This window comes from Podarcis pityusensis, assembly GCF_964106645.2.
Source record: "Podarcis pityusensis genome assembly, chromosome: 9".
Classification (NCBI taxonomy): Eukaryota; Metazoa; Chordata; class Lepidosauria; order Squamata; family Lacertidae; genus Podarcis; species Podarcis pityusensis.
In genome coordinates, this window is record NC_138034.1 from 1,022,593 (window position 1) to 1,046,835 (window position 24,243).

At 44.2% G+C, this 24,243-nt stretch overlaps 2 protein-coding genes and 1 long non-coding RNA gene across 4 annotated transcripts in view; 2 read left to right on the top strand and 1 right to left on the bottom strand.

The window, feature by feature from the left end:
- LINGO1 (leucine rich repeat and Ig domain containing 1) overlaps positions 1–24,243 on the top strand; it is a 665,590-nt gene that overhangs the window by 431,561 nt on the left and 209,786 nt on the right. The gene's annotated exons all lie outside the window — the stretch shown is intronic.
- LOC308485665 (uncharacterized protein) overlaps positions 1–24,243 on the top strand; it is a 539,283-nt gene that overhangs the window by 123,027 nt on the left and 392,013 nt on the right. The gene's annotated exons all lie outside the window — the stretch shown is intronic.
- The window catches only part of LOC308485700, a 105,387-nt gene continuing 94,941 nt past the window's right edge, over positions 13,798–24,243 (bottom strand). The window contains exon 3 of the long non-coding RNA XR_013990688.1: positions 13,798–14,124. This is a non-coding gene — a long non-coding RNA (uncharacterized lncRNA). The remainder of the gene's footprint in view (positions 14,125–24,243) is intronic.

The following is a 24,243-nucleotide window of genomic DNA, read 5'->3' on the forward strand; positions in this document are numbered from 1 at the left end:
TAGGCCTCATTAGAGATCCTGATAGAGTCCCTGCACATCTACGCACCACAGAACATAAGAGTGACGTCTGTTGGGATGAACAGTTTCCTGAGCATCATCAACCACATTGATTAATCTTTGGTTTTTGAGTATTGGAAGAAGTGTTTGCTACCAGTCAAAGGTTGGCCAGAACTTGGCCAAATGAGCTCTTTTTTACTTTTAAACTAGCCACTTTTGCCTCCCACCCCTCCTCCCTTATGGTGCTACGTCAGTTCCTGCTTACAAAGCCTGTTGCACTTAGCTCCACCTCTACTGATACAGAGGGCTCTTCGTATGAGACTTGCATGTAGGGCCAGGCCATGTTGACGGAACAGAGGCATGGATTTCACATTTAGACCCACCTCCAACTTCCCTAATCCTTGTGTGTGGCTGTTTGCAATGAAATTCCAACATGCAGGTATTGCTTTTTGAGTAAGGGGCTAGCATACAGAGTCCCGAGCATTGGGATTTCACTACAGACACCATACTGTTGTTGCAGAAAGGGAAACATTACTTCTTTGTAGAAATACTTACAGAAATAATATTCATAGGAATATTTATAGGAATAATATCCTGCAGTTTTATTAAAATATCAGAGTGGTGTACTGCATTTATATATACAATAAAAACCACATTTAAAAAATCAGAAATCAACTGGCTTTTGCAGGAAGACATATTAGTTTTATTAACTGTATTGTTTTTAACACTCCATTGGGAGCCGCCCAGAGTGGCTGGGGAAACTCAGCCAGATGGTTGGGGTATAAATAGTATATTATTATTATTATTATTATTATTATTATTATTATTGCTACTACTACTACTACTACTACTACTACTACTACTACTACTGCCTGCATAAGCCTGGCACCATAGAAATGTTTTCAGCAAAATTTTTGAAATTAATACAGAAGGCTCTTGCTGAACCTCTATTGGAAGAGTCTTCCCTAGGACTGGGAAAATAACACAGAAGGCTCCATTATGTGTTGACATCAGATGAGTCTTGCCAACTTGGTAGATAAAGAACAATGCTCCTACAGATGATTTCCATGATCAGGCTGGAACAGAACCCCTGTTGTAAAGCAGTGGCAATGGCTGCCTGTTTCTTTCCGGGCCCAATGCAAGCTGCTCACATTAAGGTAAAGGGACCCCTGACTATTAGGTCCAGTTGCGAACGACTCTGCAGTTGCAACGCTCATCTCGCTCTATTGGCCGAGGGAGCCGACATACAGCTTCCGGGTCATGTGGCCAGGATGACTAAGCTGCTTCTGGCGAACCAGAGCAGCGCACGGAAACGTCATTTACCTTCCCGCCAGAGCGGTACCTATTTATCTACTTGCACTTTGACGTGCTTTCGAATTGCTAGGTTGGCAGCAGCAGGGACCGAGCAACGGGAGCTCACCCCGTCGCGGGGATTCGAACCGCCGACCTTCTGATCAGCAAGTCCTAGGCTCTGTGATTTAACCCACAGCGCCACCCGCGTCCCCATTGTACACATTAGTGTACAAAGCCCTAAATTACTTACGCCTCAAAGATTTGAAAGACCATCTCCTTCCCTACAGACCCTCCTAGGTGTTAAGATGAGCAAAGAGGACCTTCTGGGTAGTTCCACCTCCCTCAGAAGTTTTTATTCAGAGGAGCAGCCTGGGAGAGGGATTTCCGTGTAGCAGGCACTAAGTTCCCTCAGGGGTACCAACTTGGAAAAAATGGGGGGGGGGTGCAAATAAGCCCCACTGCCAATCCTATCCGTCTTAGGCTTGGTTTTTTCACCAACCTTTGGTCACCTGCAGCACCTTCCTGTGCTCCTTGGTGGTGGCATGTGCCCCTTGCACGGGGCAAAGGACCCCATTCAGGTTCTCCTCTCTCCACCAGTGCCTCCTTTGGCCCCTGGGCCACGGGGCCCAGCCTGCTGCCCACCACCCCTGCCGACAGGAAACGCCACGCTGAAAGCAGCAGGAAAGGCGTGCGGCAGCAGGCAAGCTAAGGGCCATGGCTGCCACCACCATGTGCCAAACGTGCACACAACAAGACTGGCACCTGTGAGGATCTGGCCATTAGCAGTTCTCAGAGAGCACTCCCTGCAGAACAGATAGGAGCATTAAAATAAGTTGCTTTCAGCTTATTGGGCTGGAGAATTACTGGTGGCCTCTAGTTGGTCTCCTTCCCTATGGACCCCATGTGGGATCCAGACACATTCTGGGGGTAAATCAAGGTGTCACTGCCTGCCCTCAATACCAAATCCCCCAAATGGCAGCAGTGCCAGAAGTTGAACAATGAACTCATGGGGATATGTGGCTGATTTGAAAGACTGGCAAGCTGGCTTGCCACTCAGGGAGGGGGCGGGGGCCTCATCCTGCTTTAATCTGGTACTTGCAAACTGCTCCTCTTTCACCCCCTTTTAGGTAGGATATTTCTTGTCTCTTTTCTGCACTGAGACCCTTGTAGAACTCACCATTCAGGAGCATAACTCCCCATTACACAGAGCTCTTTAGCTTAATATAACCAGACAGATCAGGAAAGGCAGCTCTGCTCTCTCCCTTCCCCACTGTTTAGCTTCCTTTGGCCAGACTTAACAAGGAAAGAGATCTTTCCTCCCCTCCTCCCTTTTTAATAGAAGAGAATTATAGCTTTGACCTTGACTAGATACATTTCCCCCCTCTTTTTCTTCCCAAAATATTCAAGTGAGAAAGATCTCTGCTTAAACAATTTATGCTCTCTGGACGGATTTATTCCACTCAGCTGCCAACCACGAGAAAACCCTGCTATTCTCTGTGGTACTTTCCTCCGCCTTCCAGCCATAGTAAATCCTCCATGCTGAATTTGGTGAAGATTTAAAGCTGCTCACAAATAAGGTTGCCATCCATCCCTTATTTTACATTCTGGCAGGCTATGGGGAGGTGAGGGGAGAAGCTGGTTAGCCTGGTTCCTGAAGGGTGATAGTTTAGGGGCAGAGCAGTGAGCAGGGGCTGCCTTAAGCTTGCAGAATTCTGGGTCAAGGCATTAAAGGAGATTTCTCTAATGACAAATCGAACTGTTGTCCCACCTCCTTTTCAATTTATTCTCTACATCTGATAAACCCCTCAAAAATAAAGAACTTGTTTCTCATCGTTTGACAGCAGCAAGGATGTCTATAACAAGGTTTTGAGAAAGGGTTGAGCTAGTCAGTTTGGACTACTGTACTGGTACTCAAGCGTCTGGCTGATAGCCTGGGGGATGGGGTGGATCTCATAGGCTGAAAGTCTTGCCAGGGTAGGATCTAGCTAAAAAAGACAGGGTTTTTTCTTTGGGGCAATATGGGCTGATTTGATACCTTTGCAAATAAGGAGGCATAGGGATGCATGGTTCCTCCAACTTATGCTAAAATATGGGTCACATGAACATACAATCAATAAGATACAAAACACCCATGCTTTTTAGTCACATTTTATTTTATCACATTTTATTCATATTATATCTTTCTTCATATGGTGTATGCAGAAAAAGAAAAAGGGAATTAAGATTCACATTTTTGTTTGATTCATCTCATGTTCAGTACAGTGGTACCTCCAGTTACGAACGGGATCCATTCCGGAGGCCCAGCTGTAACCCGAAATCTTTGTAACCAGAGGCACCCTTCTGGGCGCACACGTGGCGTGATTGAGCGCTTCTGTGCATGCAGCGAAACCTGGAAGTATACACTTCCGGGTTTGCCGCATTCGCAACCCGAAAATTACTAGGGTCTACTGTATATTGGTAATTACTGTGATGTTTTCTTTTCCAAATAACGCCTTTAAGCATCCTAGATTACTTAAACTAAAATACTAAAACGAGCCTATCTAAGCTTCCCTTTAAGCTGCAAAGGGAGGGCACTCTGCTGAAGGAGAATGAAGAAGGAAGGATAATATCTAATAAATATATCCTCTCCCAACAGATTGGCTCAGGTACATAGGAGCATACAAAGCTGCCTCGATCCATGTGGCTCAGTCTTATCTACACTGGCTGACAGAGGCTCCCCAGGGATTCTGGCCAGGTTCTCTCCTCACCCTACATGGAGATGCCAAGGAACCTTCTGCATGAAAAGCAGGTGCTCTAGCACTGAGCTACGGTTCTCCGGGAGGCCTTTCTCCAGGTGCCCCATCATCTGGTGGGTGAGCGAGCAATGGGAGAAAATATTCTTAGCTGCACCTTCCAACCTATAGAACTCTCTCTACAGGAACTCTCTTTTCTTTAAAAATAAAATAAAAATAAAAGCAGGCTTCTTACATAAGCTGAGATTTTCACTCCTGACTAGTTTAGCTTTGCTATTGTGTCCTGTTGTCCTCTTGATCATTGTCATTTGGTAGCCCTTGCAGTAGCAGAAAGCAGAATTTAATGTTTGTGTGACACAGGAATCTATTGTTCAACCATATTTGGTAATGCACTTGTGTTTTCCTGCTTGCAACAATGTTCTGTCAGTGCAACAAGAATAGTTTTAAGTGGCTTTACCTTAGCGTTACATTGGGTATAATCCTAGGTCAGTACAGTTGTACCTTGGTTGTTGAACGCCTTGGTACTCATCCATTTTGGCTCCCGAAAGCCGCAAACCTGGAAGTGAGTGTTCCGGTTTGTGAATGTTCTTTGGAAGTCAGACGCAGCTTATGTGGCTTCTGCTTGAGTACAGGAAGCTCCTGCAGCCAATCAGAAGCCTCGCCTTTTTTTACGAACATTTTCAGAAGTTGAACGGACTTCCAGAATGGATTCCGTTCGACAACCAAGGTACAACTGTAATTCCTGGAAGAGAATTTGCCCTTTCTGACATAATCAGACAGCAATTTAATAACAGTAATGTAACAGCCCCATCTTAATGTCTACCACTTCAAAACTGGTTTATAGTCTTTTGGGGTGGCATAGAGGAGGTTTTGTTCTGTGTTGTATTTGGTGCTGTTACGCTAATTAGCCTCCTCTGGTCTCCGTAATGAGAAATAACCTTGGAAATGTAAAAGCAGCAGGTACGATTGCCCCCCCCCCCCCAAATGTGCAAATCTGAATTTCCACCGGGGATCTAAGAAATGAAAAAGTGTGGCGGGTGGGGAGGAAAAGGGAAGATGCTGGAAAAGAAACTCAAACCACATCACTCAGGACAACTCATTCTGGTTGTATTCATTGTTGTGTGTATAGAGTCATTCATGTGCACAATGCTTTACAGTAGCCCTCCCCACTCTGGTACCCTCTAACTGACCTTGGTCTGGGATTATGCAGGAGGGAGGGGTCCAAAACATATGGAGGTCACCAGATGGGGAAGCATTGCTTTAGAGAATTTCACTATATGGGTCCCTGTCTGCAAGAAGCGTACAATCTAAGAATTACGTTGAGGAGCAAAACAGAGGGAGGACTGTAGAGGAAGGGGTGTAGGTCACTGGGAGAGCATCTGCTTTATATACAGAAGAGGGACGTGGGTGATGCTGCGGTCTTGGGCTTGCTGATCGGACGGTTGGCAGTTTGAGTCCATGTGACTGGGTGAGATCCCGTTACTTTGTCCCAGCTCCTGCCAACCTAGTAGTTTGAAAGCATGCCAGTGCAAGTAGATAAATAAGTACCGTTGCAGTAGGAAGGCAAACAGCATTTCCATGCGCTCTGGTTTCCGTCATGGTGTCCCATCTGCTGGTAGGACTGGGAGATCCTCCTATCTGAAACTCTGGAGAGCCAGTCAGTGTAATGCTGAGCTAGATAGACCAATGGTGGGTAACACTCAGTCTCAAGACCCAATCTGGCGATGCAGGTATTTCTTTTCTTGCCCCCTACTCAACCCCACAGGACCCAGCAGTTTTGATGTCAGCTTCAAAATGCAAGAAGATTTTATTTTATAATAATAAGATTATAATAAAATCTGCATATGATGGTGAGAGGAGGCCATACCAACTTTTGTCCACACCAAGCACTGGAATGTGGCCCTGAAAGGCTCACCAAGTGTGGATGTGGCCCACAGGCCAAAATAATTCAGGCACACCTGTCGAAGCCATTCCTTCCGATGTTTTGAGAGAAGGGGAGGAGTTCCTCTCTCATGACAGGGCTCCCTACCTGTAACTTTTATACACTGCATGGACTGGACCCAAGGACATTCTGCTGGAAATGGGTTGGCAGAAAGGGGATTTCCTAATCTCTTCACCTTGCTGTCCCTTCAAGCCCCTTCTGAAGGTCAAGAGACCCTGAATGGGGTGGACTATTGGCACAGGTGGGAGAGCCAAGAGGGAAGGAATAGCTAAAGGGCTGTCCCATGGAAGTGGGAGCAAGCTTGTTTTCTCCTGCTCTGGAGGGCAGGACTCAAACCAATGGATTCCAGTTACAAGCAAGGAGATTCCGACTCAACATCAGGAAGAACTTTCTGGTGACAAGAGCTATTTGACAGTGGAATGAACTCCTTCGCAAGATGGTGGACTCTCCTTCATTGGGGTTTTTTAAATGGTCATCCGTCATGGATGCTTTAGAAGAGATTCCTGCATTTCAGGACTAGATGACCCTTGGGATTCCTTCCAACTCTACAATTTTATGGTTCTATAAATTAGCCACTGACATTTTGTGGCATGGTTTGGAGTCACGCGGAGAGCGAGCAAAATCGTACAGAAATGACATAAAATAAATTCTGTGATCAGAATCAAAGTCTGCAGATTTGCATAACAGGATTCAATTTGCATCCTTTTACCAGATTGTGAATTTAACCTCCATGTTGCTGCCTGCTTTCTCCCCACCTCCACCCCCACTTCTTCTCTTCACTCTCCAGATCAGCAGGCAGCTTTTACCTCTGGCAAGGAAGTTCCTTATCAGCAAAGGAATTAGCAAAACAATTGACTCTCTCTTAAGTCTATGCAAACTTTCCCATGCAAGTTAATTGCTTTGTAACCCTGAGAGAAAGAAACATTTATTTAGCAAGCAATCAACCTCTGCATAGGAAGAAAAAAGGGAGAAAAGGTGGAAAGCTTTCCAATACTCATTCTCTTTAGAAATGCAATACACATTCCTCTCCTAAGAAAACAGCACTTCGCTGCCCCCTCATTATTTTGCCTATACCTGTGCCAGCCGCAAGTAGAGAAAGAGCTTGCGTAGTGGTGTTGATGCACAAAGGTGAGCAGGAAATCTGAAAGTCGCAGTGGGATCCTTTATTTCGGCCATCTGTAATATCCTTCTTCAAGGGGGGTTGGGGGTCCAGAGGGGAGAAAAATCTGCACATGACAGCAGAGCCCCAAGAAGCACCTGGAGTAGCTCAGGTGCCCCCATCCTGACCCCCACCAACTGGAGGACAAGCAGTACAAAGCACTACCTGCTGTTAATGTACTGTATTTAAATATGTTTCTTTCATTAAAAAAATAAGAAGAAAAGAAGCTAGCATTCTTTCAAGGCTGTTTATTCCATTTAAATGAGTGCAACAAGGGAAATAACAGAACTAGTAGGTGGCCTCTTTGGAGAGGAGTGTTTAGTGAGAGGAAAACGGCCACTTTTCTCATCCTTGGCTGAGCAGGTGGTTAATGCGCAGGTGACTGGATGCAGGATGGCACCCTGACACTGATTAACTCACCAACCTTGGGCAAATCGCTTAACCTCTCTGCTTTCATTTACCACCATATGAAACAGAGGATAATATCACTGAGCTAACTCCCGGGGTGGGGGTGGGGAATGAGAACTGATAGTGTAACTCATTATCTATTGCTCCCAGGTGTGCTTTCCTACACCCTCATGAGTAGAGACCTCATTGCTGCTGTTCTTTGGGGAGGCAAACTGTGTTTTCCCAGGGATAAGACTGCGAAGGAACATAAGATGCAATATTCCCCCCCAACCTCCCCCAGGAATAAACCCTATTTTAGGGTTCAATGTAAGTATATTCTATCCAGTTTCTGCAACAGTGTGTGTATATAATTTTTCAATGTGTTTCCCAGCAAATATTTAAATATGCATTAAATATGCAAAGACATGTTTTTGCAGCTGTTTAACCTACAATATGTATTTTTAGCTGTACTTTGGTGCATTGGGGGGTGGGGGGAGAGAACTGCACTGCATAATTGAAGGTAGCATGAAAACCAAAGGATCATTTTTGTCCTGATCTCTGTGTTAGTTCGGGATAGTGCTGCTGTGCCAAAATATCTCTGCCTATTTCCCAGAAGTTTTCTTTTCCTGAAAGAGATGCTTCCATTTTCCTGCTTCCTTTTTGGGATACTCGAGAATTTCATTAGAATTTAGCCTTTGTGGAGTTTTGAGCATACCTTTTTCTTTTTTTTTCTTTTAGCCAGGTGGCCAAGGCATCTGTGTATGTTGCTTTGCACTAAGTATTTCTCCAGTACTCTGCAGCTTCCCTGGATGTCTACGTTTCCTGATCTGAATAAGCCCCTGGAGAGGAGTTACCCAGTGGAGGCTGGCTCCCACTCGGCCGCCCTCTTCCTTGCACCCAGTTCAGAGGCTTGCCTTGACTGTCCACTTCCTCCCCTTAGTCTCAGTATTGAGAATTCAAAAGTCAAAAAGGAAGAGGAGGAGACCAAGCTAGCATTAGTTGGCTCTCCCTGTCACTGGCTCCACCTGCTGTTTGTCTCCCTGCCTTTTGCTCTACCAATCCAAATGGGCACCAGCCACCAGAGGTGTTATCTCACGATGTCCTTCTGCTGGGCCTTGACTGAAACGTGGGCACCTAGGAAGGCTGCAGAGAGTGCACTCCACTGGGGAGATTATCTGCAGAATGAAAGCACAAATGTGCTTTGGCCGCACTGGAAGTAAGTAAGGATGACAAAAGCCCTATACTCCACTCATGGGAATTCCTTCCCTATTGATTCTCTCCCTATTGATATTTTTGAATCCAATTTATTTTCTCATTAATTGATGAAGAATGGTTAAAATAAGTGCAGGGGAATTTTTTTAAAAAAAATGGTGCAAATGAGCTTAAAGAACCTGGGCCAAACGAATCGTGAAACATCCCTAGAGGAAGCCTATATCACTGCCTTGTGGGGGGCTCTGACATGAAAGATATAGACATTTATTTCTCCCTGCAGACAGGAGCACAGCTTACAAGCAGGGCTCCCATGCTACTGCCACAGCTTCAAAAGAGTCACATCCTTCCTTAAAAGTCAATTTCTAAGTTATCACAGAATTTATTTATTTTTTTAAAAAATTATCCCCCTGCTCCTAATGCTTCCAAATCGCATTAAGCGGAGCCTGGGCTTCAATATGACCTTTCTACATCACTCATTTCCTCTCTCACACAAACACATACACACACTTTCTTTCCCTTCTCTGAACATGAAGTTGGGGTGGAGAAAAGGAACAGTAATCTCCTCTGTACAATCTCACTTTGCTCTGATGGCTGGACTGCAACCTGCTGGATAAAAAAAGCCTGGATAAAGCAGAGAGAGACTCTGCTGTTTGCAGCTTACTGTCTCATCACTGTGGCTCTGGTTACAAAGAGTTGCTGGGATTAGAACTGGGGAGCTTCCCTGCAGGCAGAGACAAAATAGCTTGGGCTTAAAGAAACCATGGCAAAATGGCTTGGCCTCTTTTAACTGCTGCAAATCCTCACAGCTGGTGCCTCAGACTTGCATCCACACTGCCACCCATCCATCCTACCCCCTTGAGTAGTCAGGCCACTGAAGAAAATATCCACTTCCAGAGTGTGGCACCTCAACCCAAAATACAGCCCTCCAGGGCCCTTGGGATTAGTCGCATGCCCTCAGCACACCCTTCACCAGCCCTGCTTGGCACCCTCCTTGGCTAGGAGTGTAGAAAGTTGCCTGCTGTAGAAAGGTGTCATTCACATCCCTCACTTCATCCACTTCTGCCTCTGTCCCCACCCACCACCGGCAGGTGCCCAGAAAGGAATGTGACCCTCGGGCAGAAAAGGCTTCCCTGCACCTGAGCTACTTGGCCAGCCAGCCACAACAGCTAAGGAGAAAGTCCAGGCTGAGAGGCCATACTCTGCTTGGGTGCTCCCAAGCCAACATAGCAGGACATAGGCTGCTGGTAAGGATGGACAAGCATCCTGGAACTCACCCTGGAAAACAAGCCATCCCTCAATGGCTGAAAAGGATATTTTAAAAGTCCCAAGTGATACTAGCCAGCCAACATCTGCTATGCCACCTCTTCTCATCTGGAAAAAAACCCTCACATTTTCATCTGATGACTGCAAGGTGTTTCTGTCTGGCGGGAAAGCTGGGGGCAGAAATACACATGCGCAAACTCTGTACATGCTCAGATGCACTACTGCCACATTTTCATTATATCACAAGTTACTGGGCAGGATCCTAGCACTGAGCACCAGTCATTCCTCCCATCTCCTCCACCCTCTCTCCCATCCTGGTAGCACTCAAGACTCACCCACCGCTGCTGCTCTGGCTTTGGCTCCCAGTGGTGCTCTGGGGAATGAAGGACATCCTCCAGACCCTCCCAGGGTCCCTATTTTCCAGGGACATCCCAGTTTTTTATTTGATCCTGGAATGTTCCACTTTTCCTTAGGATGTCCTTAGGATGGAGGGTTTGGAGTTATCTGACCCCCGAGCCATCTGAAGGCAATAGGGAAGTTTTTTAAAAAATGTTTTATGCTTTATTATGTTTTTATACATGTTGGAAGCTGCCCAGAGTGCTGGGGCAACCCAATAAGATGTGTGGGGTATAAATAGTAAAATTATCATTATGGAACGGGACGTCCCTATTTTCTTATTTTCTTTTTCTTGTTTGACAAAGTTCAGTGGTACCTCGGGTTACAAACACTTCGGGTTACAAACACTTCGGGTTACAGACTCCGCTAACCCAGAAGTAGTACCTCGAGTTGAGAACTTTGCCCCAGGATGAGAACGGAAATCACACTGTGGCAGTGGGAGGCCCCATTAGCTAAAGTGGTACCTCAGGTTAAGAATGGTTTCAGGTTAAGAACAGACCTCCAGAATGAATTAAGTTCGTAACCAGAGGTAGCACTGTAATAATCATAAATAAATAAGAATAAAAATGTGCACCCCACCACTAAGGCCATTCCATTGTACCGTAACTATCCAGCCTCCCAAAATTTCAACACCTCTTGCGATGGTTTGACCCCTTTCCATTTTAATAGCTATATCCCACACATCTTTATACCATTCTTCCATTTTATAGTCTGCTTGCCCCTTCCACTTCCTAGCTATAATAATTTGTGCAGCTGCCAATACATTTGTGAGCAAGTCCTTCATAGCCTGCGAACCTTCCACAATATCATAAATTGATAATAATGTTATCTCTGGATGTCCCTATTTTCATTGGAGAAATGTTGGAGAGTATGCATCATCAGGCTGTGCTGCCAAGCTCAAAGCCAGCCGCTATGCTATGAAGGGCAGAGAGGCAGGATCTGTGTGGGTCAGTTCCAAAACACACAGCTTAGAGAGTCCAGTCTGCTGCACGGATGGCAGCTGAGCCTCAGGCCTCCTGTGGCCTCTGTGGTCCACTGCTGCTGCCCTACTCTCTCACTCACTGTTGGGGCCATGCTGTGAAAGGGGAACAAAGCCTTGAAATCAAGTCAGAAGTCATGATGGCTTTACCAGTTCTGGGACCATCCTGGCAAAATTGGGGCAGTTGAGGGGGAGGCATTAGGGGTATTCCCACATTACATTTAATGAGCGTACAACCTCTCTACCTGCGTGCACAAGAGTTGAGCTGCACACATCAGCAAGTGTGAGCTCTTTCCCACAAGCACTTGTGCATGTGCAGAGGCAGTCCCCCCTCCCCGTGTTTAGTGTAATGTGTGAGCGAGTCTTTGGAGTCCCTTTTCCACCCTTTAGGAGAGGCTTGGGACTCCTCTTTCTCCACAAAGGGGCCTCAAAGTGCTCCTCAGTGCTTCCCTTTTGTGCTGCCATTCCTACACAGTCCTGCTCTTGCCACCAACCCCTTTCACTCTGCCCTGGAGCCAGGGCAAGGAAAAGCACCCCCCCCTCAAGGCCAGTCAGAGGCCTCTGGGTTGAATGCCTGTTGGTCCCCAAAGTGTTCACTTACTAGGGCTGTGCATGGGTCTCCCAATCCACTCTGGAGTCTGGTACTTTGGAGTGGCTCCAATCCAATCTGGAAAGAGCCAAGGTAGATGTGACCTGGATCCAAGTGTTGGGGGCCTTGCACAGTCTTGAAGATTTTTTGAGTGGGGAGAAGATGTGCCTTTCCTACTCCCAATCCAACCATATGCTTGATCCAGGCTTTAAACCCTAATTAAACATGTGGCTAATTGGACGGAGAAGGTGCACATGCCCCATACCTCCTTCTCTCCCTACTTGCCACCAGAGCACCCACCTTCTGACAGCCTCAAATTGCCCCCAAGTGGACCTGATCTGACCTGGGGTGATCTGAGGCTGCCTCAACCCAATCTAGCTGAATTCTGAGTCAACCCAAATCAGCCCAACTCTGTTCAGTATCTGGGATTCAACCAGATGCCATGCACAGCCCTCCCAGCTACATCCACGCTGCTTCTTCCATGGGCACGAGGGGAGGGCAGTGAAGAGCTAAGAGATGTCCCACTGAAGATGGAGCAAGTGTTAATAGGCCTGCAGCTCTGCTCTTTGTCTCAGATGCAGCATAGGTTTGTTGCCCATAGCCCAGGTGCTCCCCCATCTAGGTGCAGATTAAAGGCCTTCCCTGCACTCTGACTCTCTGAGTGTAGCTCGGGAACAAGAGGTGGTGGTGCAAAAAATTAAGCAGGGATGTTTGCCTAGCCAAGTACCCGTTTTGAATTTCACCACCACAAAGTGCTTGATTTTCGTTCTAACCCAGCAAGGCTCTGCTTATTGTCCTAAGTACACAATAGGACATCCTTGATTTTCTTCTTCTTTAAAAGAATCATGCTTCAATGCATGCCATTTGCTTTCATTAGCAGCCAGCTCCACCACACCTGAGCCTCTTGAATATTAAAGCTCAACCTCTGTGCCTCGCCCCCCCACCACAGATCAGCCTTTGACATCAAAGGTGCTGCCTCTTTCTAATGAGAGCAGGTGAACAAAAGTGAAGGGCAGAGCTAGAGTGGGAGGGATGTGTTTTCAGCAGTGATTCTGAATGGGTACTTGAATCTCCTGTGTCTGCAAACCAAATTAAAGAGTGTCATTCAACAGAGCACACATTCAGCTTAAAGATGGCTCTTTTGCATTTTCCGTGTTGCATCCACAATGTTCAGAGGTGGCACAGTAAGGACTCATAATGATGCTACTCTCATAAACTATCTTTGCAGGACTGGGTGGGGAAACTTTACAAGCCTGAAGTCTGCATTCCCCCACAGGGAACCTTCCAGGGATCGTGTGCCCCAGGTGGTGGGGACACAGGCCAATATGGGTGCAGTTAGGGGTCAAAGGGGGCAGAGCAATGGATGTGGCTCTAACCTTTCTGCAGGAGACTGCAGACCTGGGAAGCATGATTGATTGATTGCATTGATATGCCATATTTTTATCCAAGGAGCTCAAGGTGGCATACATGATTGTTCCCTTCCTCATTTCACCCCCACAACAACCCTATGAGGTAGGCTGGACTGAGTCTCAGTCAGCTTCGTGACTGAGTGGGGATATGAATGCTGGTCTCCCAGGTCCTAGTCCAGCCACTAGCTGCATTTTCACAGTTCAACAATATGTTCCAGCCAAGCAAAAGCACTCAAGGAGGGTGCAGAGCCGGGCTAGCAAGGGGCAGAGCCTGGACAGTCCCAAGCAGGGAGAGTGGAGAAATGCAATTCAGTTCTTATGTAAAGGCAAATGGACCTAATTTTCACTTTCTGAAACAATAACGTGAACCAAACTGCCACTGACCTTTGAAAATTGCACTTCATCAAATTTTACAGTGCAGTTCTCCAGCCAACTAATATGTGCAAAAAATGCATACACTAGGGTAAAATATGCACAAAGATATATTGGTGAAAATAACATGTAAATCCACTTTATACTAGAGGAGTGCTTTGTGGAAATGCCTATATCAGGAAGAAATTGCATACAGTCATATACAAGTTAGGATCAATCTGCTGTAAGATGCTGGTGAATTTCCATGAGGATTTTTTCAGCAAAATTGGTGGACTGTTGTGGAAATGTGGAGAACCAGAATATGGTGATTTGGCAACCCCATACGGTGATGGTAAACACTGGCAATGCTTCTCTGTTGCAACTGGTCAGTCTGGAGAAGCAAAGAGAGCTTTGGCTAAGGGGAAACAAGATGACGCTATGAGATCTTGCACAGCTGAGCCTTGTCTGCTAGGAGAAGGCAGGAGACTGTAGAGCAGAGAGCAAGCTGGGTGGGGAGGCCTTGTTCCTTAAACTGGTTTTCCTAGCTCTAAACAAACCTCAGAGCTTTGTGGTTTCCACACAATCAATCATTCCCCCCTCACTCTTTCTCAATTATTATTCTCTTCTACTATCCACCCCACCCCCGCCTTCCAGTCTCTATCAACAGCTAATGAAACAGGCAGGGAGAGGCCCAATCCGTACAGTAATTAAATTTGCTTAACGGGTATTCAGTTCAAGTAATGAGAAGTTTAATTCAATGATTAGCTCTCCTTTTCATTAATTAAAAATGAAACAATAGCACAGCAGCAACAGCAGCAGAGGGGTGGGCTGGTCCACTCATTGTAGCAGGGACAGGATGGCAGGAAAAGGTGGCTGCTTCTGGTTCTTCCTTCCTTTTTGTAGACATTGCCAGGTGTCCCAGAATGAGTGTGCAGCCAAACAGGGCGCTGGTTAGATGGGCCTTTGGGCTGCTCTTCATATAAGAGCAGAAGAAGAGGCTGACTCGATCAAGTCCAGGGCCCATTGGGCCAGCATCCTGCTCCCACAGCCTGATGCTCTTATGGGAAACCCTTAAGCTGGAGATAAGCACAACACAACTCTCCCCACCTGGGATTCCCAGCAACTGGTATGCGGAATCAGAGGCGTCAACTCCCTGGGGCCCTGGGTGCCCAAGCACCCACAAATTCTGCTGCTAGGGCCATGCACACTGCATAGCACCCAAGGCCCTGGGCACCCACAGTTGCAGGGCCAAGCTGGCACTCCATTTGGAATTATAATGCATTCGAGAGTGGAGGGAGAACCTGGCCATTGTACCTAGAATTAGGTTACCAGACATCCCCGTTTCCCATGGACAGTCCCTGGATTTATAAATCAGTCCCCATACAAAAGCCATTGAAGTTGAAAAGTGTCCCCGGATTCATTGAAAAAAATCTGGTAACCTTAGCCTAGAAGCCAGTGATATCCCAGTCCTCCTTGAATTTGTCTAATCCTCTTTTAAAGCTATCCCTGTTTCTGCCTCATGTGGGAACAAATTCCATGGTTGGTTGGTTTGTGTGCTCGTTTGTGAGCTGCAAGGATACCACACCCAACAAGTGTCCCAGAAAAAACAGGACACCCATTTTTTCATACGAGATTGTGGCAAAGAAAGTGCCTTACTGGCGGGGTGTGTGTGTGTATGTGAGAGAGAGAGAGATCACAGTATGGGCCACGGGACTTGCCTGGGAGCGTGTGTTGGAAGACGCATATCCCAGATTTTTATATGGAAAAAATGGACTCTATGTGACATTCTACCTTTTTCTCCATGGAGTTCAAGGTGGCTTACATGATTCTCCCCCTTCTCAGTGACTGGCTCAAGATCACACCCAGTGAACTTCATGGCTGAATTCAGACCCTGGTTTTCTTGGTCTTAGTTTGATACTCTAATCACTACACCACAGTGGCTCGCACTGTGTGAAGAAGTAATTTTGTCTGTCCCAAATCTTTCACTATCCAGCTTCATGACCTCAAGTTATTATCTTGTGCTCAGGAGAGGGCATATATTGGTTTTATCCAACTCCAGAAAAGTATACTGAATTTAAATGCTTTTATTTATTTATTTTTAAATGATATTTATTAGAAGTTTAAAGATTACAAAAAAAAGAGAAGAGGAAAATAATAAAAAATTAACAGAACATACATTACAATAGATAAAAAGAGAGACAAAAAAACAACAACAATACAGCAAACCCCCCCCCCCAAAAGAACACTAAAACACATCCAATAATCCATATCTTTACCTTTCATTTACCGGGTACTTGTTTTATCGACCTCCTCACACCTCCCTTTTTTGTATTCTAGTTCAATTCACTATTTCAGCAAATTCTTTCCATCTTTCTCAATTTTTGTTCTATAATTTATCTTAACGGTCTAACCTTAAATTTTTTTCATTTTAGCCCATTATCAATCAGCTTTTACTTAATTCTTTATTACATTTCTGCTAAAACCATATAGCTTCATTCCAGCATCCTTCTAACATTCATTAATTTTGCAATGTTTTTGTAAATATACTTTAATTTTTTTCCAATCTTCTTCCACCAAGTCTTCTACCTGGTCTCGTATTCTGCCAGTCATTTCTGCCAGTTCCATGTAGTCCATCAGCTTCATCTGCCATTCTTCCCTGGTAGGTAGATCTTGTGTCTTCCAATACTTTGCGATAAGTATTCTTGCTGCTGTTGTGGCGTACATAAAAAAAATCCTATCTTTCCTTGGCACCAATTGGCCGACCATTCCCAGGAGAAAGGCCTCTGGTTTCTTCAAGAAGGTATATTTAAATACCTTTTTCATTTCATTATAGATCATCTCCCAGAATGCCTTAATCTTTGGGCATGTCCACCAAAGGTGAAAGAATGTGCCTTCAGTTTCATTACATTTCCAACATTTGTTATCGGCAGATGATAGATTTTTGCAAGCTTGACTGGTGTTATGTACTACCTATAGATCGTTTTCATTAAATTCTCTTTTAGGGTATTACATGCCGTAAACTTCATACCAGTGGTCCATAACTGTTCCCAGTCAGCCATCATAATATTATGTCCAACATCTTGTGCCCATTTAATCATAGCAGATTTCACCGTTTCATCTTGAGTATTCCATTTCAACAGCAAGTTATACATTCTTGACAAATTCTTAACTTTAGGGTCGAACAATTCTGTTTCCAATTTTGATTTTTCCACCTGGAAGCCTAATTTTTTGTCCAAGTTATATGCCTCCATTATTTGATAATAATGGAGCCATTCTCGTACTCTGTTTTTTAATTTTTCAAAGCTCTGTAGTTTTAATCTGTCACCTTCTTGTTCCAAAATCTCCCAATACTTCGGCCATTTGGCCTCCATATTGAGTTTTTTCTGAGCCTTTGCTTCCATTGGTGACAACCATCTTGGGGTTTTATTTTCTAACAAATCCTTATATCTTATCCAAACATTAAACAGTGCTTTTCTGACAATATGGTTTTTGAGCGCTTTGTGTGCTTTAACCTTATCATACCACAAATATGCGTGCCAACCAAAGACATTATTAAAACCTTCCAAATCCAACACATCCGTGTTTTCAAGAAGCATCCATTCTCTTAGCCAACAAAATGCGGCTGATTCATAGTAAAGTTTAAGGTCTGGCAGGGCAAATCCACCTCTTTCTTTAGCATCTGTTAATATCTTAAATTTTATACGAGGCTTCTTGCCCTGCCAGACAAATCTAGAGATATCTCTCTGCCACTTCTTGAAACAGTCCATTTTGTCCAAAATTTGCAGTGTTTGAAACAAAAACAGCATTCTTGGCAATACGTTCGTTTTTATCACAGCAATTCGACCTAACAACGATAGCTTCAAATTTGACCATATTTCTAAATCCTTTTTCACCTCAGTCCAACATTTTTCATAGTTATCCTTAAATAAATTCACATTCTTAGCAGTCATGTTAACCCCTAAATATTTCACTTTCTTAGCCAGTGTCAATCCTGTCTCTTTCTGAAACTTATCTCTCTCAATCTCAGTTAGATTCTTCTCTAAAACATTAGTTTTCATCTTATTCAACTTAAAACCTGCAACCTGACCAAATTCTTGAATTAGTTCTAATACTTTTCAACATCTTTTCAACATCTACATGCAGCCGCTGGGAGAGATCATCAGGGGGTTTGGGCTGGGTGTTCATCAGTATGCAGATGACACCCAGCGCTACCTCTCCTTTAAATCAGAACCAGTGAAGGCGGTGACAGTCCTGTGTGAGTGTCTGGAGGCAGTTGGAGGATGGATGGCGGCAAACAGATTGAGATTGAATCCTGACAAGACAGAAGTACTGTTTCTGGGGGACAGGAGGCGGGCAGGTGTGGGGGATTCCCTGGTCCTGAATGGGGTAACCATGCCCCTGAAGGACCAGGTGCGCAGCCTGGGAGTCATTTTGGACTCACAGCTGTCCATGGAGGCACAGGTTAAATCCGTGTCCAGGGCAGCTGTGTACCAGCTCCATCTGGTGCGTAGGCTGAGACCCTATCTGCCCGCGGACTGCCTCGCCAGAGTGGTGCATGCTCTGGTTATCTCCCGCTTGGACTACTGCAATGCGCTCTACGTGGGGCTACCTTTGAAGGTGACCCGGAAACTACAACTAATCCAGAATGCAGCAGCCAGACTGGTGACTGGGAGCGGCCGCCGAGACCATATAACACCGGTCTTGAAAGACCTACATTGGCTCCCAGTACGTTTCCGAGCACAATTCAAAGTGTTGGTGCTGACCTTTAAAGCCCTAAACGGCCTCGGTCCAGTATACCTGAAGGAGCGTCTCCACCTCCATCGTTCTACCCGGACACTGAGGTCCAGCACCGAGGGCCTTCTGGCGGTTCCCTCACTGCGAGAAGCCAAGTTACAGGGAACCAGGCAGAGGGCCTTCTCGGTAGTGGCGCCCTCCCTGTGGAACGCCCTCCCACCAGATGTCAAAGAGAACAACAACTACCAGACTTTTAGAAGACATCTGAAGGCAGCCCTGTTTAGGGAAGCTTTTAATGTTTGATGTAACATAGTATTTTAATATTCTTTTGGAAGCCGCCCAGAGTGGCTGGGGAAACCCAGCCAGATGGGCGGGGTATAAATAATAAATTATTATTATTATTATTATTACTCTTTTAGTGCTAGATTCTGGCTCCTGTAAAGTCAATACCAAATCGTCAGCAAATGCTTTCAATTTGTGCTGTTTGGCTCCCACTTGTATACCTTTTACCAATTGGTCCCTTCTAATCATATTTAACAATACCTCCAGGACCGATATAAAAAGCAATGGAGAGATTGGGCAACCTTGTCGTGTTCCTTTCTCAATCTTAAATTCTTCCGTCACCACATTGTTCACAATTAATTTGGCCTTCTGTTCAGAATAAATTGCACCTATACCGTTTCCAAAGCCTTGACCAACCCCCATCCCCAATAAATTCTTCTTCATAAAACTCCAGGAAATGTTGTCAAAGGCTTTCTCCGCGTCCACAAATATCAAAACTGCTTTGGTATTAATCTTCACTTGTAATTTTTCTAAGATATTACCGTATTTTTCGCTCTATAACACGCACCAGACCATAACACGCACGTAGTTTTTAGAGGAGGAAAACAAGAAAAAAAATATTCTAAATGAAACAGTGGGTGTATGATTTTTGTGGTTCATGCTGTGGCCACAGACATGTGATCTGACAGTGAGTTTGGAGTAGCCCAATGCAAAAATCCTGAGGATCCATGTGGATCCATGCTTTGTAACCACGTTTTTGCACCATTGCAGCCCCAGGCAACAGTGGGTGCGTGATTTTTTTGGTACAGACTGTAGCCATGGACATGTAATGTGATCTGATGGTGAATTTGGGGTGACCCAATGCAAAAATCCTGAGGATCCATGTGGATCCGTGCTTTGTCACCACGTTTTAAATGGGGAGGGAAGGAAAGCAAAAGCCCCCCCCCCCAAGCCAGACAGGATATACGAAGTATGATTTCTTTTTTATTTACGGTATTTCTTTTTTGGCCACCTCTGTCACTGCAACCTTTGCTCTGTGCTTGCACACTTTTGGGCAATAGGGCATGTAACACACTTTTTTTCATCTGCCAAGATGTAGAAAATCAATTTTAATGTCCCTATATAAAATGCCTAGTGAAGCAGAAGGGTATTACATCAGCCACTGTATTAAGGCTAAACGTTTGAAGAACAGCTCTCTATGGGGGGGGGGGGAGACTAAATTCCATTTTCAATCAATTGTTATTGTGGCAGCAATTATCAGTGTATAGCGCACAATGAGGAAAAGAACTTTAAAAAATATATAAAAAAAACATTCTCACGTTATACTTCTTCAAAGAAGAGTATTAGGCTTTTAATGAAGGGGAGAGGAGAGATGCTGTAATCCTCCTGGCTCAGGAGATTCTGATTTACCAGCCGCGTGTAGAAAGTATAGATTAAGATATTTGATATACAGCATATAAATCCAGAGATTTCCATGTCTCACTCTGCAATCCAGCCTGCTGTTACTTACCAGCAGGGAAGCAGGGTTTCTCTTCCAAACAAGCATACTGTCTCCCTCCAGCAGTACATTGCTTGGAGAAGCTGTAATTTGGAGGGGGCCTGGGGGCAGGGCTCTCTGCTTTTGGAAAAGAAATGAGAAACCTACCATTGTAAAGCAAAAGTCGTCCCCCCCCCCCACACAAGCCAGCCCTCTCTCTCTCTCTCCCACCTGCATGCTTTTGCTTTTCGGCTGCCTGCGAGTCCCTAGAGCACGGAGAGGAGGAAGTGGTGGGCTGGAGCCTGCACGCAGTGTGACTAGGAAAGAATTAGAAGGAAGGACTGGATCCTTTCCTTAACCCTCTGCTTGCCAGGAGGGCAGGGGATTCCCTGCTCTTTGTTGAGTTTGAGCAAACGCAGCAACAGAAGCGGGTGGGCAGTAAGACCCTGAGGCAGAATGCAGGAAGCTTCCGCCTTCCCTCTTCCCTCCGCCCACCCGCCCGATCTTATTTTTGCTTGATTTTTGCCTATTTTGCCCCTGCGCTCCGGCAAGTCAGCTCCAGGGACCACACATTCGCTCAATAACACGCACAGACATTTCACCTTACTTTTTAGGAGAAAAAATCTGCGTGTTATAGAGCGAAATTTACGGTAATTATATTCCTTGTGTTGTCAGACAAGTGTCTGCCCGGGAGAAAGCCCGCTTGATCTTTATGGATTTCTTCTGTTAACACCTTTTTAAATCTTTTAGCCAAAATGTCTGCAAAAATTTTATAGTCCACATTAAGCAGTGATATGGGGCGGTAGTTCTTGAGCTGTGTCTTTTCAGTCTCTGTTTTCGGTATAAGTGTAATGTAAGCTTCCTTCCACGACTCTGGTGCCCTTTTCCCTTCCAATATTTCATTACAGACTTCCTTTAAAGGTTGTATTAACCATTCTTTCAAAGATCTGTAATATCTTGAAGTCAGTCCATCTGGTCCTGGAGATTTACCTAACTGCATATTCTGAATGGCCCCTTCTACTTCCTGTTCCATTATTTTGTAATTCAGCATTAATTTATTTTCTTGGGAAATTTTTTGTAGTCCATTCATTTTCAAAAATTTATCAATATCCATTTCTTTCTGCTCCTCCTGTGTATATAGTTGTTTAAAATACCTCTGGAAGCACTTTCTAATTTCCACTGGATTCTGTATATTCTTTCCTTCCACTTCCAAATTCATGATGGTATTAAGTTTTTGTCTTTTTTTCATTTGCCAAGCCAACAGTTTCCCACACTTATTTGCCGATTCAAATGTCTTTTGTCTCATCTGTTTGATCTTCCATTCTATTTCCTGATTCATCATTTTCATATATTGTACTTGATATAACTTTATCTCTTTCAAAATCTCCTGGGACTTTGGTTTCACCCTCAATTTCTTCTCCCCTTCCTTTATTTTTTCCAAGATTTTATCTTTTTTCTCATTTTGCATTCTCTTCTTAACTGCATTCTGTTTTATCAAAAATCCTCTCATAACAGCTTTACTTGCATCCCAGATTACTCTTTTTTCCACAGTAGTGTTCATATTTATCTCAAAATAGTCTCTCAAAGTTTTTTGGGCCTTCTTGGTAAATTCTTCATTCCTAAACAAAGTGTCATCCTCCATCTAAAGGAACCAATTGGCGTCAATTTCATTTCCATCTTCACAGCATTATGATTGGAGCAGGTCTTGGGAGAAATTTCAACTTTGCTAGTCTTTGGAGCCAGTCCTCTGGTTACCCAAATTTGGTCAATTCTTGTCCATGTCATTTTAGCCTCGGAGAAGAAAGTTCCCTCCCTTCCCAGAGGGTTCTTCATTCTCCAGATGTCAACTAAGTCCATATTTTCAGTCATATCAAAGAAAGTTTTTGGTAGTCTTCCATCCTTAGTGACTATCTGTCTTTGTGCCTTATCCATATTTGTAGACACTACACCATTCATATCTCCCATCAAAATCATATTATAGTCCATATAGTCCATCAGGATCTCATGTAACTTCTTAAAGAATTCCGATTTTCCTTCATTTGGTGCGTAAATACCTATTATCAGGAATTTTTCTCCTTGCGTTTGAATTTCAATTGCTACAAATCTTCCTTTATCATCTTTAAATGTAAATTTTGGTGATAGACTCTCCTTTGCATAGAGGACCACTCCTCTTTTTTTTACTTTATCCGATGAGATAAATTCTTGGCCTAATCTTTTATTATTCAATAACTTCCTGTGTAACCTTGTCACATGTGTTTCTTGTAGACAAATCAAGTCCAAATGCTCTTTTTTCAATAAATGAAATACTCTCCGCCTTTTTTCAGGGCTGTTCAGTCCATTCACATTCCAACTCAAGACCTGCAGCGCCATCATGTGGTTACTTTGGTACCCCCCCAACTGCCCCCAAAGCTTGCTCCTCCTCTGTTGGTGGTGATGTTGGCACGTTCACTGGGGGGTCCAATCCAAAAGATAATGTCGATATGTCCAATGTTTCCCTGTTTGGTGATCTTCTCTCCAGTGCTCTTTGCTCTGATCCTCTATCTGGTGATCTTCTGTCCAATGCTGTTGGCTCTTTTCCGATTCCCTTCTGCAGGTCTTCTTCGTATTTAAACAGAAACTTTATTTTATCTTCTACTGATCTTATTTTTATTTTCCTTCCTTTGAAACTGAAGGATAGGCCTTGAGGGAATTCCCACCTGAAAATGATTTTGTTCCTTCTTAACAGGGCAACCAAATCTCCAAAGTTGGACCTAAGGTCCAGAAGATGTTTTGGGATATCTTTAAATATTTCCACTCTTGACTGATGTATTACCAAAGTCTTCTCATAATGCCAGCCCAAAATTTTATCTCTCTCTTCTTTAGATCGGAGGGTAATCAAACAGTTTCTTATTGTGTTCTTCTCCCTCTTCCCTCCTCTTCCCAGTCTGAAGGCCCTCACAATTCTAAACTCCTCTTTTTCCAAATCCAAGTCCCAATGATTTGCAAATTCCTCCGTGAGATAGTCTATCAGGCAGTCTTTTTCCAGTTCAGGTACAGCTCTAATCCTCAAGTTTGTCTGTTTTTCCTTAAGCTCAATCATAGAAAGCGCCAACTTATGGTCCTCAAGTTGCTTCTGAAGGTCTGGGACTCTCTCTGTTTCCAGCTGAGTTACCTTCACTTCCACAGCAACGACCTTTTCCTTAACTTCCTCTGCGATCTGTCGAGTTGAATTAGACTCCTGAATCAATTTCTCAATAGCTTCTGTATTTGAATTAACTTTTTGTCCTAAACTATTTATACTTTGTGTATTCTGATTTAAACTTTGTGTATTCTGATCCAATTTTTTATTCATTTGTTCCAATGATTCATTTATTTTGCTCAGAGCAAGTGCCAGAGCCTCTTCTGAAATCATTCCTTTTGGTTTAGAATACGTCAATACAGCCACAGATGAAACAGGAGGGCCAGATGTATAAGCTCTTCGCCAAGACTTCCCATACCTTGTTGTTTTGTCTTGGATTGGTGGGTCTATTTTTTCTTTTCCATCTGCCATAACACTTAAGCCCTTCAAGGTCAATTCCACAGTCCCAGAGTCTTATCTTTAGAATTGGAAAATTCCAATCCTTGTAGCAATTTCAAAGTCCTCCTCTAGAGGGAAATGGTTACTATTTATATTGTGTTAGTCCAAAATGTCACTTCTTTTTTTTTTTCCAAACCACAATTGCACCAGTATATTTAGTATCAAATCTCAGCTACTATTACTCAGTTTATTTTACTCCCTTTCGAATCAGAAGAGGGTAGTTGAAACAATGTATCACTCTTATTACACTAACTGTCAATGAACGGTCTATTCACAGTCTATGCAGAGCTCCAGAATACAATAGCAGCCCGTTCCCAGGTTCTGAGCGATGGAAATTTAGCTTCTTTCCCTCTCTTTTTGCAGGCAAATATTGTCCAAAAACTCCCCCCCTTTCTCCTGCTTCCAAGGGGGGGTTCGCTATTTTTAGTGCTGGAAATTTAGACGTTTAAGGTAAACTTTCCAAGGCTTTAGCTTAAGCCTGTTTG